Below are 13,827 nucleotides of genomic sequence, written 5' to 3' on the forward strand. Positions count from 1 at the left end.
AAAAAAAAACTATGATTCGGTACCATATTTTGATACCCACACTACATCCACACGACACATTTTGTTTTAAAATGTATAACTTTTGCAACGTTTACACAGGAGAAAATCTCATCGATATCAATGAGCTACAGCAGTTAACTTACGGAGCCTTTACTCCATGTCGATAAAATCATTAGGTTTCAATTTATGCAGCTTAAATCTTAGATTTGAACACCTTTTTCTGTCCTTTTTAACCTGTCTGAGTTGCATGTGCTGCTGTAAGAGAAAGCTTCTCGGTGTGAAGCCGGCAAGCTAGTCTACCGATAGTATGCAAGGCGCTCACAAGACATCGGTAAATTGTAGTGTCATGTGATAACTTTCATGTGAGGTATTCAGGGAACATCAATAACTTGTGATAACTTGCATTTGGGGCATATAGGGGACATCTGTTTTTGTATTCTTTCTATTTATGTTTTTAATTGGTATTGAACACAGTATCAACTACGACAACAAAGTTATTAGTACAGGCGTTGAAAATGTTTAAACAAAACTCTGTCCTGACCGGGTGACATAAATAGACTTCTGACAGGAAGTATTTGGATCACAGGGTATAGCAATCACAAGTCTCATACCAAACCAAACCTCCTGTACCAATCAGTGGTCGATTTTAGACTATCCTCTGTCCAGAAAATGGACCCTCTATCATGCCTTATAACAACACAGTGAAATCTTACAGCAGAATCCCTTCAAGCTACCTTGGTGACAAACCTAACATTAGTAATCAGTCGAATGTTAAAACCTGGTTACATGACCAATAATTGATTTCTGACTGACTGTCCATGTGTGTTTGTCCGTCTCCTTGTCCCTTGTCATTTTCTCCCTCCTCCCTCCACTTTGCAATCCCTACAGTGTCCCCTCCTCTCTTTCTCCCTCTGCAGTACAGTCTTTGTCCTGTTACAGCCTCCTTGCTTCTGTGGAGTAGTTTCAGTTGTAGACACAATGAAAGCTGGCAGGATACATTACTGAGCACCGTACTCCTCCCACCCTTTCTGGTTCTCCCTCCCCACCTTCCCCTCTTTTCTTCACTGTGGCTTTCAACAATGAATACATTCTTTCATCATACAATTTTTTTTGTACTACTTTGAGTTTGTCTGACTTTGTCCTGCCCCAATTTATCCTTCCTTGGTTAGTTTTCTGTGCACTTTTTTTGCTCTTCAGCATGCACCTGTCTAATGACTGATCTGTTCCTCTCATCCACTCTGTGCTGATTTTACGTTGTTGCCAAAACTAATGGCTAAGAACAATTTCAACAGTGTTTTTTTTCCATCCTTCTGTTTTCTTCACAGACTTGCAGAAATACACTCGAAGCAACTTTTATTCCTACAAGAGGAACGAGCAGTCAAATTGTTGGTTAAAATGAGAAGCTGCTAGGTTAGAATTGTTAGTCAAACTTTAAAGGTGGAATAGGATATACAGCAGCTGGAGATAAGGATGTGTGCACTGCAAGATCCTTCTAAATGAATATAAGTGGCTCTTTAGCACCTTTTAACACCTGACTGAGTTGAATGGGGTCAAGGTCTGATGTATTGTGCAGAGAGTAATCAGCAACTACTGAGCATAGTTTTGTAGCCAAAGCACAAGTTCCTCTATTAGCACTTAGGTTATTTCCCTCTATGCTTACTATCCGTTATTAGATCATAACAGGTATTGACTCATCTCATATCATCCACGTCTAAAATCGAGGTAAAGATTTCTTGGCTAAAAACTGTAAACTGCAAACTACAGGGCCAATGTAAGCTTTATTAACAAACATAAACCTTTACTTGGATAACATGTTTAATGATTAAATCAAGTAGTATTACATTTCTTAAATTTTACATTTTTGTACCAAATTTGAGTAAAATATTCAGTGGCAATAAGACATTTTAATTTTGAAGGTTTCCTGATGATCATGACTATCAACAGAAGGTGTCAGTTTTGGGAAATTCTAACCGTAGTTTAAGCAGCAGACATTATCATGGCGAGATCTCGACTCATAAAGTGGCTATTTGATCGCTTTACGCTGATGATACCTTCTTTTATACTTCAGATAGAAAGGTACAATGGAGCTGCAGATTGATGTGTGCTTCTTCTCTGTTTGTCCCATCAGTGCAGTTTAACTTGGCAGCTTGGCAGGGAACCAGAGCATTCCCTGCTGATGGGAAGGGCTTTGAATAAAGCAGAGGTTTTTATTTAACGAGCCCTGCATGGGGACCAGGTGGCCGACTGGAATGCTCCCAGGGAGAGAGAGAGCTGATCTCTTTATCTGTCCGTCCGGTATCCTATTAGAGTATCACCTTCCATCACACCCTCCATTCAAAGGATGAGAACAGCTTTTACTAAGCTGCACGCTCCCTCTCGCCCTCTCTTTACCTTGCTAACCGCCTCCCACCCCTCCTCTTTCCGCCCTTCTCTCCTTTCTTCCCCAATTATTACCACACATTTTTCACTCTTCTCTCTATCTCTGTTTCTCTCACATCAACAAAATAGGCAGTCGGTGATTGCCTTTGACAATGACCCATATCGCCATTTTGTAATCTGGTGCCTCTATCAGCTGTTAGCAAAAGTTTTCAACACTGACGTCAAGCTACTTGGTTAAGATTTGACAAAGATTGCAGTCATAAGAAAGCGGCATTGACGCCCGCTGGGAAAGCGAGAACAAACAGCAGTCTTTGCAACTTACATGCTTTGTACATGAAACCACCTATTTGCTTCTGACCTCGTCACTCCTCAGGGAGGAGGTCAGAGGCAAAGGCACTATGATCACAAAAAGTCCTTGTCAAGTACAAGTAAACATAGTGAGTCATTTTAGACATTTAATGTTGTCATTTTTCTGGTAATGACAGCTTTTTCAATTCCATTTTTCTGTAATTCCCCTTTACTCTTTTTTTTTTTTTTTTTATCAGTGGCAACTACTGGCCAGAGAACTGCTGAGGCAGCACTAGCTCCAATTTCTGTAGCACCACACAGACCCCATCAAGCAACTGATACCCAAAACACAGCGGCAGAGCAAGAGAGAGAGAGTGAGAGAGCGTGACAGAACAGTTGCTGATGCCCAGAACTGCCTGCCAGAAATCGATGAGGGATAGACCGATGGCTGTAGAACAACAGCGCTGGTACAACCGATTGCAAACCACACACACATGAAGCGAGCCACCCAGAGGAGAATGCAGACCTGCTGAGGAACAAGCCATTGATCTTTGTTTTCTGTTATGTATTGTAGAAAACACTTTTTTTGACATGTCCTGTGCTGTTTTACTGATGAAGCACCACGGCGAGATACTTAGTTACAGTCTTCTTCTTTCATTAAAATAATTTATGTTTAAGAAAGGGTAAATAAGAATGTGTTAGGTCTGTATCTATGAGTGTTTGTGTGTGAGTGTGTAGTAGCCAGATTGACACCATTATGTCGTGTCTCCCTCCCTCCACTCCATAAGCCAATTCACCCTCATCACTCTGCTATTAAGCAGCTTTCCATGTGTACAGCTATGACTGGAACTGTGGGAATATGCATTTTACTGGGTGTGTATCTGTGTGTGCCGGAGACAGGGGGGGTGGTGACTTCACAACAACCCCAGGGAGTCGTTTTGCCACTAAACATGTCCTCATCGCTCCCCAATATCTACAGTACATTACCTTTGCTTCACCCCCTGCACTTTCTCGCCCATCTCCCTCCAGTTTTGCTGCTGTAATCTGTTCAGACGACCCAGCCATGAACTCTTAATAACATTAAAAGAATAAGGTGAAGCAACAGAGCTGTGAATCCCATTTTGGGCAATGGTACAATAATGCATTGTGCTTTAAAGGCATTGCCAAATGTTATGTATTTCCTACAGGGGGTTGGATCGCAGCAGAGTGAAAACTGGCCTCTTTAGTCATGGTTTACTGTGAGGTGTTGCAGAGCTGATATTATTACAGAATTACAGCATGAACTCTCTTGCTTTAATATTTTCAGTTACTCCAACTTTTTTTTCTTTGAAATCTTACCAACAGTAGCAAACAAATTTTATTTTATTTATAGACAATTTATCTGTGATGATTCTCATTCATCCAGGTCATTAATGGTAAATCCAGTTGCCTTTGGATAACACTTCATTTCCAGCTAATTATTTATACACAGATTTAAAGAAAACTTATCACGGGATCCTGTGAAAGTAAACTTTCTAATAAAGTTATGGTTATCACTATGTTAACTAATTTATAATCACTTGTTTTCTGTCTTAAGTGATGGGCTGCTGTGCTTGGAGTCAGTCTGTCTCCTTTGGTGTGTATTTTAAAGCTTGACCACGCTTAGCATGACATTTTAACTTGGGTAAAAGGTTGAGAGGCTCATAACATAAATTCATGACAATGTATTTGATGCAAGAATTGAGTTGCTTACTGTGATTTCTATTTTAAAATCATCTATACATGGTTCAGAAAACAATGTGCTCTGCATATCTGACCAATGGAAACAAAGTTCTGAAGTCTCTTTTTCAGTAAAAAATGCTGAGCCTGTATGCATATTCTTTAAAACTGCATTGAGGACATATATTATAATATTGTCTAATATGCTGTATCATAAATATATTTCCTTTAAGACGACAGCAGGTGTTTGTATTTTTTTTTTTCAGATCTAAGAACCAGGCAGCCTTTCCACGACAATCTTCACACACTATTCAAGACTCTCTTACTAATTTCTACTTTCACTCCTCTCTTCTCTCTCTCTTTGCCCTCTTCATCATCATCATCTCCTACCATATACCTCCCTCCCACCATCTCTTTACTGCAGTGAAGTCTGCGCATAGGCCTATGAGTGTGTGTGTGTGTGTGTGTGTGTGTGTGTGTGTGTGTGTGTGTGTGTGTGTGTGTGTGTGTGTGTGTGCGCGCATGTGTGTGTGTGCTGTCAGGTTCACTGGCGGCTCAGTGGCAATCAATAAGTATTTGGGCAACGGCTCAACATCATTATAGAGGGATACTGAGAATCACCCTGGCTGGACACACTGTGCGTGTGCGTGTGTGTGTGTGTGTGTGTGTGTGTGTGTGTGTGTGTGTGTGTGTGTGTGTATGTGTGTGTGTGTGTGTACAGAAAGTAACTACCTGCCAATAGTCACACTCTCCACTGTTCTTTCTCTGCAGCCACGAGCACTTAAAACTTTCCTCTAAATGGATAACTAGCAGTCCTGCTTATAACCAACATAAACCATTCTAACACAACGAATAACTAAAAGTTAAAGTTAAAACCTTTTAGTTAGGGATTTTTGTGCATTTTCCACATTGTACAGTTAATATAAAAGGCATGTAAGGCAGTTTAAGTGTTTTGATTCATTATTTCTGGAAGTTTCGTGAATACACTTTTAGTGCCAGAAAACTTTGCAAAGTACAACATCCAAAAGCTGATTATTTTTTCTGTAGTCCCGGACGGAGGCCTGCGGTGTAGTGCAGGCTGTAAAATATGTCAGTTGTAGTCAATTAAATCTTTCAAAATGGACACAATACACTATCAATACTAAAACTAGGAAAATAAAACAGACACAATCAATCAGTGACTTCAGGTCTGAGTATCTTTTAGTCTGTTTTCAAACCTACATTTAAAATGTTGCAAAGTACTACACTCGCTGATACTGAAAATTTCAATGTCCCCGCTGACAGTTTCGAACAAATTTTGTGGACCTATTTTTCTTTTTGCAAGATTTTCTCCTGCAGAACATTTTAGAATATTCTCAGAGAGCAAAGCAGGTAGATAATTAAATACAACAACAACAACAACAACAGAAAAGCCAAATAAATAAAAAAAATCCCATGCCAAATAAGCGTGTTAGAAGCAGCTGAATAACAAACTGTGAAAAGTTATTGTGCTTCTGATAAACCTTTCAGTTAAGAAAATATCTATAAATAGCCTCTGAGTGGGAATCATCATCCCTATCACATGACCTGCCCGTACACTGTAATGACTCTACTTGACACAGAGGTATCAGTTCTGAGTGTCATAATCATGGTAATAACTACAAACCTTTCAATGACAGGGAGAGAGAGAAAAAGATACCCTCGGAGTAATAATCACTGCTTTAAAGCTCACCACCCCGCATAAACCCAACACACACACACACACACACACACACAAACACAAACACTCACACAGCAGCAGCACCAGGGCAGTTTGCGTGCAAGAAAGTGGGATTTTGATTACAGTTACATCTGTATTTGACAAACAAACCCCTCAAGCATTGAACAGCAGTGATATGAATGTGGCACATCACACACATGATGATGTTTTCTAAGGATGTGGGAGTGTTCCAGAAGGAACATTAAAGACGAATGGCTGGCGTACAGCATGACGGGTGAGGAGCGTGTTTATAGAGGACGACTGGGGAAGTGTGCTGTGTGTGAATTCACATGAATATCAGTCTTTAGGTGAGGGAAGTGGGAGAGGGGTGGGGTAGTGTAGATGTAAGTACACACAAATATGTCTCCCCCCCCCACACACACACACACATTCACACAGTTAACATGCCTTGTAAAATAATTACATAGAAAGAATCATGATTGATTCCCACAGCACTGAGACAGCCTGAAGCTCTGAGTCCCAGGGCACGGCACGGCACGGCACACACACACATACTTGACTGCAAGAAGGATGATGAAGCTGCTTTCATCCTATTTGTCCGTTCGTGTGTTTACTTGTGTGTGTGAGAATGTATGTGCGTGTGTTAAAGTGGCACAAGGAGGAAGCGTAGAAAATCACATCATTCTGCCTGCAAAGCCCCATGGGACGACGATCACAGGGTATTTCAGGAAGTCTTTCACAGGGAGACTTACCAGGGACCCAGGTGTGTGTGTGTGTGTGTGTGTGTGTGTGTGTGTGTGTGTGTGTGTGTGTGTGTGTGTGTGTGTGTGTGTGTTGGCATGCACATGACAGAGAGAGAGAGAGAGAGAGAGAGAGAGAGAGAGAGAGAGATTTTTTTTAAAAGCCACACAGACTCAGGACATCTTTGAACTCTCACATTCTCAGATTTATTTGCACCCAGAGTACAACATCCAAAACTTTACTAGAAGGACAAGTGGCTGAAGATGACAAAATAGCAGACTATTCACTGCTTCATAAGCTGCTTTTATAGCCGAATAAAATGTTTAAATTTAAGGTTGTCTGGTTGGTCTGGTCGGGATATTACTTCAAAGAAAATATGATATTGCCCGGCAATAAAAGTCAAAATGTAGCAGGGATGACACCCAACATCTACACCAATAACAAAAAAAGGAAGAGATGTCAGTTGGGATGTTTTTATGATATATGAGTAGCTGTAGCATTTCAGAAGTCAATATATATAAAATACATCTGAACATAGATGATTAATTTGATTCTCACTATTATGACAATGCCTGACAGTTTGAGGATAACATCAACCCCGAGAAAGGAGATACAAAAAAGGGATTTTAATTTCTTGCTTTTGACTTTAAATGTCCTTTTTAAAAGTCTTCATTTGGGTTTTTGATTAAAGCAACTAACACATGTAATTTATTTGTAAAAAAAAAAAAAAAAAAAAAAAAAGTGTCTATTCTGATTATCACTAACAGAATGAGCACACAGGGATTTGTTATTTGACTATTTATCAGATAAATGGCATCATTTCTTGTCAAATAGTAATGTATGATTCAATCACTTTAATTTAATTAAGTCAACAATATAATGATGCTTTTTTTAACAGTTGCTCAGGAGTACTTATCTGAAATGTAATTGTCCTATATTAGCCACAACAGCTTCCTGCAAATGTTTTGCAATAAAAACCTTGTTCAGAACAGAAGGATTTCAATCTACTGAAGCACTAGCGCTTTTAATTCAAAAGGGATACTGGAAGTATTGAGTTTGTATTAACGCATAATGCAGTAAGTTTAAAAGAGCAAACAGTAGCGGATCAAAACATGGCTTTGATTTGACATTGTGACTCAATCAATAGACCTTAAATGTCAACATGACAACTGTGACCGTTCTATTTCTTCTTATTGGCTCTCTTGCGTGAAATATGCTTTAAAGATGACTGGATATTTGAGTACTTAAAACATTTAAATTAATTTCAACTGCATCAAGAGACGTTGGAGTAAAAAAAAGTGACAGAGCGTCACTCCGGTGCACCCCAGCAACACTACACCTTAACAGAATGTTTTTTTACATCTGTACCGTACAAAATTTTCATCTTTGTGTATCACCTATTCTAAATATAAACCAGGATTAAGGTTTGGATGATATTCCTATCTCTCCCCGGTGTACACTGTTTAAAGTGACACATCTCTCCCCTCCAAAATCCTTCCCTCCTTCTCTCTCTCTCACTTTAAATCCTGTCTTATCTCATCCTGTCCTTCCCTCCAGCTTCTTCTCATCATTCCACTTAAACTCTTTCACTAATGAGTTCCTCCTCCTCCCCATCTTCACCCCTACACCCACTTCCTTTGCCTTTTGTTTCAGTTCTGTCTTCTTCTGGAAAAGACATCGCAAAAGTCACTGAGAGGGAAAAAGGGGGGCACTGGCTGACTGCAGCAGACATACGTACGTTACTAATTCTGTCGGTGTCGTCGACTTTTATTTCCCACTCGATTCTGCCATGACTGAATGTTTGACTTTCCGTGGGAAGTCCGCAGAGAGGGTGAGCGGGAAGGACTCGTTCCCTCGGAATAATCATTCTGGAATAACAGACACTCATGAAATAGGTGGTCTGTTCCAAGACGGACCATCATGTGTCTGTCATTAACAAACAAAACAAAACACTCTGATAGCACGACAAACACAGAATCCGATCCAGTTTTGCATGTTAAATAAGAGCAAAGATGCTAATCACACACAGAGACAACACCCCACACACACACACACACACACACACACATATACTCGTGCACACACACAGGTGTACAAATAGCAATGCAAATTCTAAAGTGTCAGATAAACCCTCAAAAACAGATGTAAAAATGACAGTTAGGTATGTCATATATTTAGACCAATCACCTGCAATGCTGACCGGCACTATTTTATCAGCCAATTATTTATTAAATGCATACCAACATATTTTAAATTTTAGAGATCAGAAGATTGATCATGTTTACTCAATGACTGATGGTGACACCTAAATATGTGTGTCTACGTAAATTCAGTTAGTTATTAGGAGACAATGAGTATTATCAAACTTTACAACTTTACAAACTTTAAAAACTGTGATCCCTTTTTAACTGTTGAAAACTACAATGAATACTGTCTGATTAATGCTTAATTTGTAGAATGAACAAAAGAGCACACTTAAGCTGAAAAATGTCTTCTGCTTTCTCAACCTAAACTGAGGCTGTGGGGTGAGGAGCTGACAACCAGGGCCGAGTGGAAAGAATAGGAAACTATGAAAACTGTCGAAATACTGTCAACCGGTAAAAGGTGTAATTTTTAAGCTCGACTTCCAGAGTTCACACAACAATTTTGAAATCCAATATCACACACTTACTCTTAATATCACCTTTGCTTTCTTGTATATTTGATGCTCTGCTATGCATTTCTCACATAAATCTTGTAAAAATAGATCCAAGAAAAGCTGTGGTGACTTGAACAAAAGAAGGATTTATTACGCTGAGCTTCAGTCGCCGTGCGATACAATCATCAGGGTAGAAGAGTTTCCCATCCACTTGAACAGAGATGGGCCAGAAAGGAGCATGTTAGTTCTGGAGTCATGTTGAATACAGTGGAGCACATCTTTTCCTTCCACTCCCTCTCCAACTCTCTCTCCGTTTCTCTTCCCATCGCTCTGCCACTGCAGCTGAGAGAAGGCCGATGACCCTGCAGCAATTTGTGTGTGTGTGTGTGTGTGTGTGCGTGTCAAGGGTAATAGCTGTACAACAACCTCCCTTTCTGACACTTGGCCAACAGAGAGCATGCTCATAGCACTGCCACGCAAAGTACATGTAAACTGCAAGAACTACAGAGCAGTAATGGCTGATTTTATGCACTTAATTGCACTGCTAGGTTTTCAGTTCCACTTCCAACCACCACTACTGAAGCCTCACCTCCCTCACTATGCAGCGTACTGACAACTTAATGTATGTACGGGCTGTCACAGAGGCGCGTTAAGTTCTGCATTAACACAACTTCTTTTGCATGCAGCGCTGTGCTGCAGAAGAGTCGATAGAGATGTACGCAGGGTTGGAGAACTGTCTGAACTGCTCCTGCACATATCAATCACAGTGATCTGTCACTTTCAAATCCATCTTATTTTACCATTATTGATCAAAACAGTAAATAGAAAATGTTCTTAAATATGAAATGAGTAATTAGCCATATCAGAATTAGGAAACATTCTTAAATCCATTTCAATCAGCGGTTTTAGGAGGAGTGGTTGGAACACTTTCCTCCTTCTGACATCTCTTGAAACAAAATGGGATTTATTTTTTTAATGGTAAAATCAGGCACTCCATTTGCTATGTGGCACATACCTGAATTGTATTGACTCACAGACGCTATCCAATGATTAGTAAACTTGTAAGTAAGCTTAGTAAGCTGAACATTGAATATTTTATGAATTATTAATTTTGCAGTGGCGCAGAAGATATAAGTAGATCAGGAACTGAGGTTTACTCATAGACTGTGTATAAAAGTGGATGTGAGTGGTGGAAATTCTTCACAATAGCCTGGATGCCCTGGTCCCTTCACACCTGTTGCAGTCATCATAATGATACGCAGAGTCCATGGAGTCTGATGCAACGTAGGTTTTTTGAAAATCAAAGGTTTCAATAGACTGAGTGCTCTCACGAGAGCAACTGAAGCTGAAGTGCCAAGAACTTCCTTTTAAACTGGTTCAGGTCTGAACGTTGTTCTTCGGGTCCCACAACTGCTGTCATGTGTCCTAACACAACAAGTTTTATCTAACATAGATAATTTTGAGACCACATCATATTCAGTAATGTAATTTGATTTTCTGCTACCCTCCTTGTTATTAGTTTTCTGGTGATCCATCTGAAAATAATCTCATCATTAAATACATATCGGGCCTCAAAGAGCGGCATTTTTGCAGGCGTGTCTGTTTGATTGACGGGCCTGTGGTGCAGACAGGTTTCCGCCATCGGTGTTCCCAATCAGATCGAGTCAGATGCATCACTTTCTCATCCCCAGCTAATCTAAATATGGTCATTTCTGGCTCCAAAATAGCAAGATGGCAACGGCCAAAATCTAAACTCAAAGCTTCAGAACGACAGCCAATGGGTGAAATCACAGTTGGGCTTACTGTGTGTTTATGTCTTACTTTAAATACGAAATCAAGTCACAATAGTCCTAACAGTCACAATGCAATTGTTTAAATCCATTCAGGAGTCTTTCTACCAGAATCTTCCTTTGTGCTGAAGGTTTATGTATTTATAAATATGTATATCTCCTTTTTTTTTATGTTTGAAGGAAGCAAAGACACAACTGGGGCTGATTGGCTGGATGGCCAAATCGTATTTTATGCTTGTTACACATGCACACACACACACACACACACACACACACACACACACACACACACACACACACCACAGTCATCCTTTCATTAGCTGCAACAGGCTAATTGGGCTTGGAGAGCCCAGAGCAGGAGGAAGAGAGAGGGTGAGGAGGTGAGGAGGAAGAAGAGGCTGTCATTATGAACACAGTGGATGGTGGAGATAAAGGTTAGTGTTATTGAATCCTGATGGCCCACCACATCCCCTCGCTGCCTGATGAAAGAGACAGAGATGGTGGAGATACAGCGAGGAAGAGAGAGTGGGAGGAAGGGACGAAAAGAGGAGCAACGGATACACAAAGCGCTCACAGGGAGGAAGAGAGACGATGCCAGACAATATGTGTGCAATATTCGTGTGCATGTGAGCGTGCCATGGGTTAAATATGTGTGTGTCAGTGCCTCATAACCAAGGTCAGAGTGCCTGTAGGCGGTTCATCACAGTTGGCCCAACTAAACACGGTTGCACAGAAACTCTCCTTTCTCTGCATTTTCCCATCATGCCATGCTCATCCTGCTGCCTTATTTGCTCTTTTCCCTTCTGTCCTTTCCATCTTTTGTTTCCTTCCCCTTTTCTCCCACCTCAGATTTAAATCTAATTTTCATTTGTTGAAGTTCCTTCCCTTCTCTTTGTTCCGTCACGCTCTCTCTTTCCACTGCAGAAACAAACCCCAGTGTGAAAACAGTAATCTCCCAATAGAAACAAATCTGGTTTGTGACAAAACCCCTTTCTGTTTCCAAGATTCATTTCTTTCTCTCCTCCTATCTCACCAAACCCTTTCTGCTGCAGGTTTCTCTCTCTGCCTCCTATCGGTCTCAATCTTCTCTCTCACAAGTGCCCCCATAGCTAGGGCAGAGAGACTCTCTATTATCAGACAAAGCTGCACATTTTCTCATGCTTTCATTTTGGAAATAATGATCCATTTCAGATTTCTAAACCAAAAAGAAACAAACTAAAATACATATTATTCATTCTTAACCCGTGTAGATTTATAAATGTACTGACTTCATGTTTCATGAGAGAAGTTGAATGGGAGTCTATTGAGCTGGAGGCTTTTAGGGAGCCAACCTCTCGTGGCTCTCGGTGGTATTGCATTTTCAGGCAGTTTCGCATTGGCCTCATTTTTCAGACCTGGAACCTACGTCCACTTCTATACAATCTACGGATTTCAAAGTAGAAAGATAAACTGGCTATTAATTTGGAGTACGTGAATATGTGTGAATTCATGTGGCAGTGCCTAAAAGACAGACATTAATTATGGCTCTGTACAATCAAGATTGCCAATAACTGATGATGATGTGTGTGTCACTTTGTCAACAAAACAGCTGAGTCTGGGTGTGTCAAGGGTACAGCACCCCCACTTTGGAACCTTCCGCCTCAGAGGTCCATATTCCTGCAGCAATGAGTGTGTGAGTGTTGTATAGGTTAGGTGGAGGGTGTAAAATGTACCACAACAGTTAATCTCATTTGTGACCGTAAGTGGCAGCAATCCTGGGAAAAAGCCACTATAAATGAAAGAAGACCTTTTTTTCTTTTTTTTTTTTGCAAAACACAGAGGAGAGAGACTTGATTGTTCATATTTAATATTGATTTTTCTCTTCTGAAAAATCAATACCTTACAAAAAGACACAAGTATTGTTATATCAATACTTATATTATCAAGGCACCCATCATTAGAGCTCCAGTTTCAGTCTCGGAGTGGAAAGCACTTGCACACATACAAACACTGGCAAACAAAGACACACAATACACGCTCACACACACACACTTGCTCACACACCCACCCACACACACACACACACACACACACACAACATTCTCTTGTTCAGTACGAAAAACAAAAGAGGCAGGCTTTATTGTCTGAATAATTACTTTACACGCCACACTCGCTCTGCAAGTAACCACAAGACAGGAAAACGCAACACACTCTGGAACCGTCTAAACAAACACCCGTGCAGTGGATTACACATCTTTCCCTGGTCGATACCAAACACCGTCATGCTGCCTTTGCTTCTAGGAGACAACACGATAGACAAGCTCAAATCTGTGTGTTTGAGTTGTAGGCTGTTTTCTCCTCGTGCTTTCAACTTGACATGCTCCTACATTCACCCCATGTTCACATACAACTTGGACACACACGCACACTCACAGGCGTATCTAACGGACTTATCTAGGAGCCTAATACAACCCCCAGTAATGCAGCACTGTGACGTGCAGGCGACTGTCACTGTTGGTGGTGTGTTGCCCTGAAATGCAGCACAATTTCCTTTTGCCTTGTGATAAGCATCTTGCGCGCGCGCACACACACACACACACACACACACACACACA

General features: G+C 40.6%; 1 protein-coding gene across 2 annotated transcripts in view; it reads right to left on the reverse strand.

Moving 5' to 3' along the window:
• The window catches only part of grin2aa (glutamate receptor, ionotropic, N-methyl D-aspartate 2A, a), a 157,421-nt gene that overhangs the window by 77,710 nt on the left and 65,884 nt on the right, over positions 1 to 13,827 (reverse strand). The gene's annotated exons all lie outside the window — the stretch shown is intronic.

Source organism: Embiotoca jacksoni, unplaced genomic scaffold, assembly GCF_022577435.1.
Source record: "Embiotoca jacksoni isolate LCO1_2020_lvr unplaced genomic scaffold, fEmbJac1.0.p SCAF_15, whole genome shotgun sequence".
NCBI classification, from domain to species: Eukaryota; Metazoa; Chordata; class Actinopteri; family Embiotocidae; genus Embiotoca; species Embiotoca jacksoni.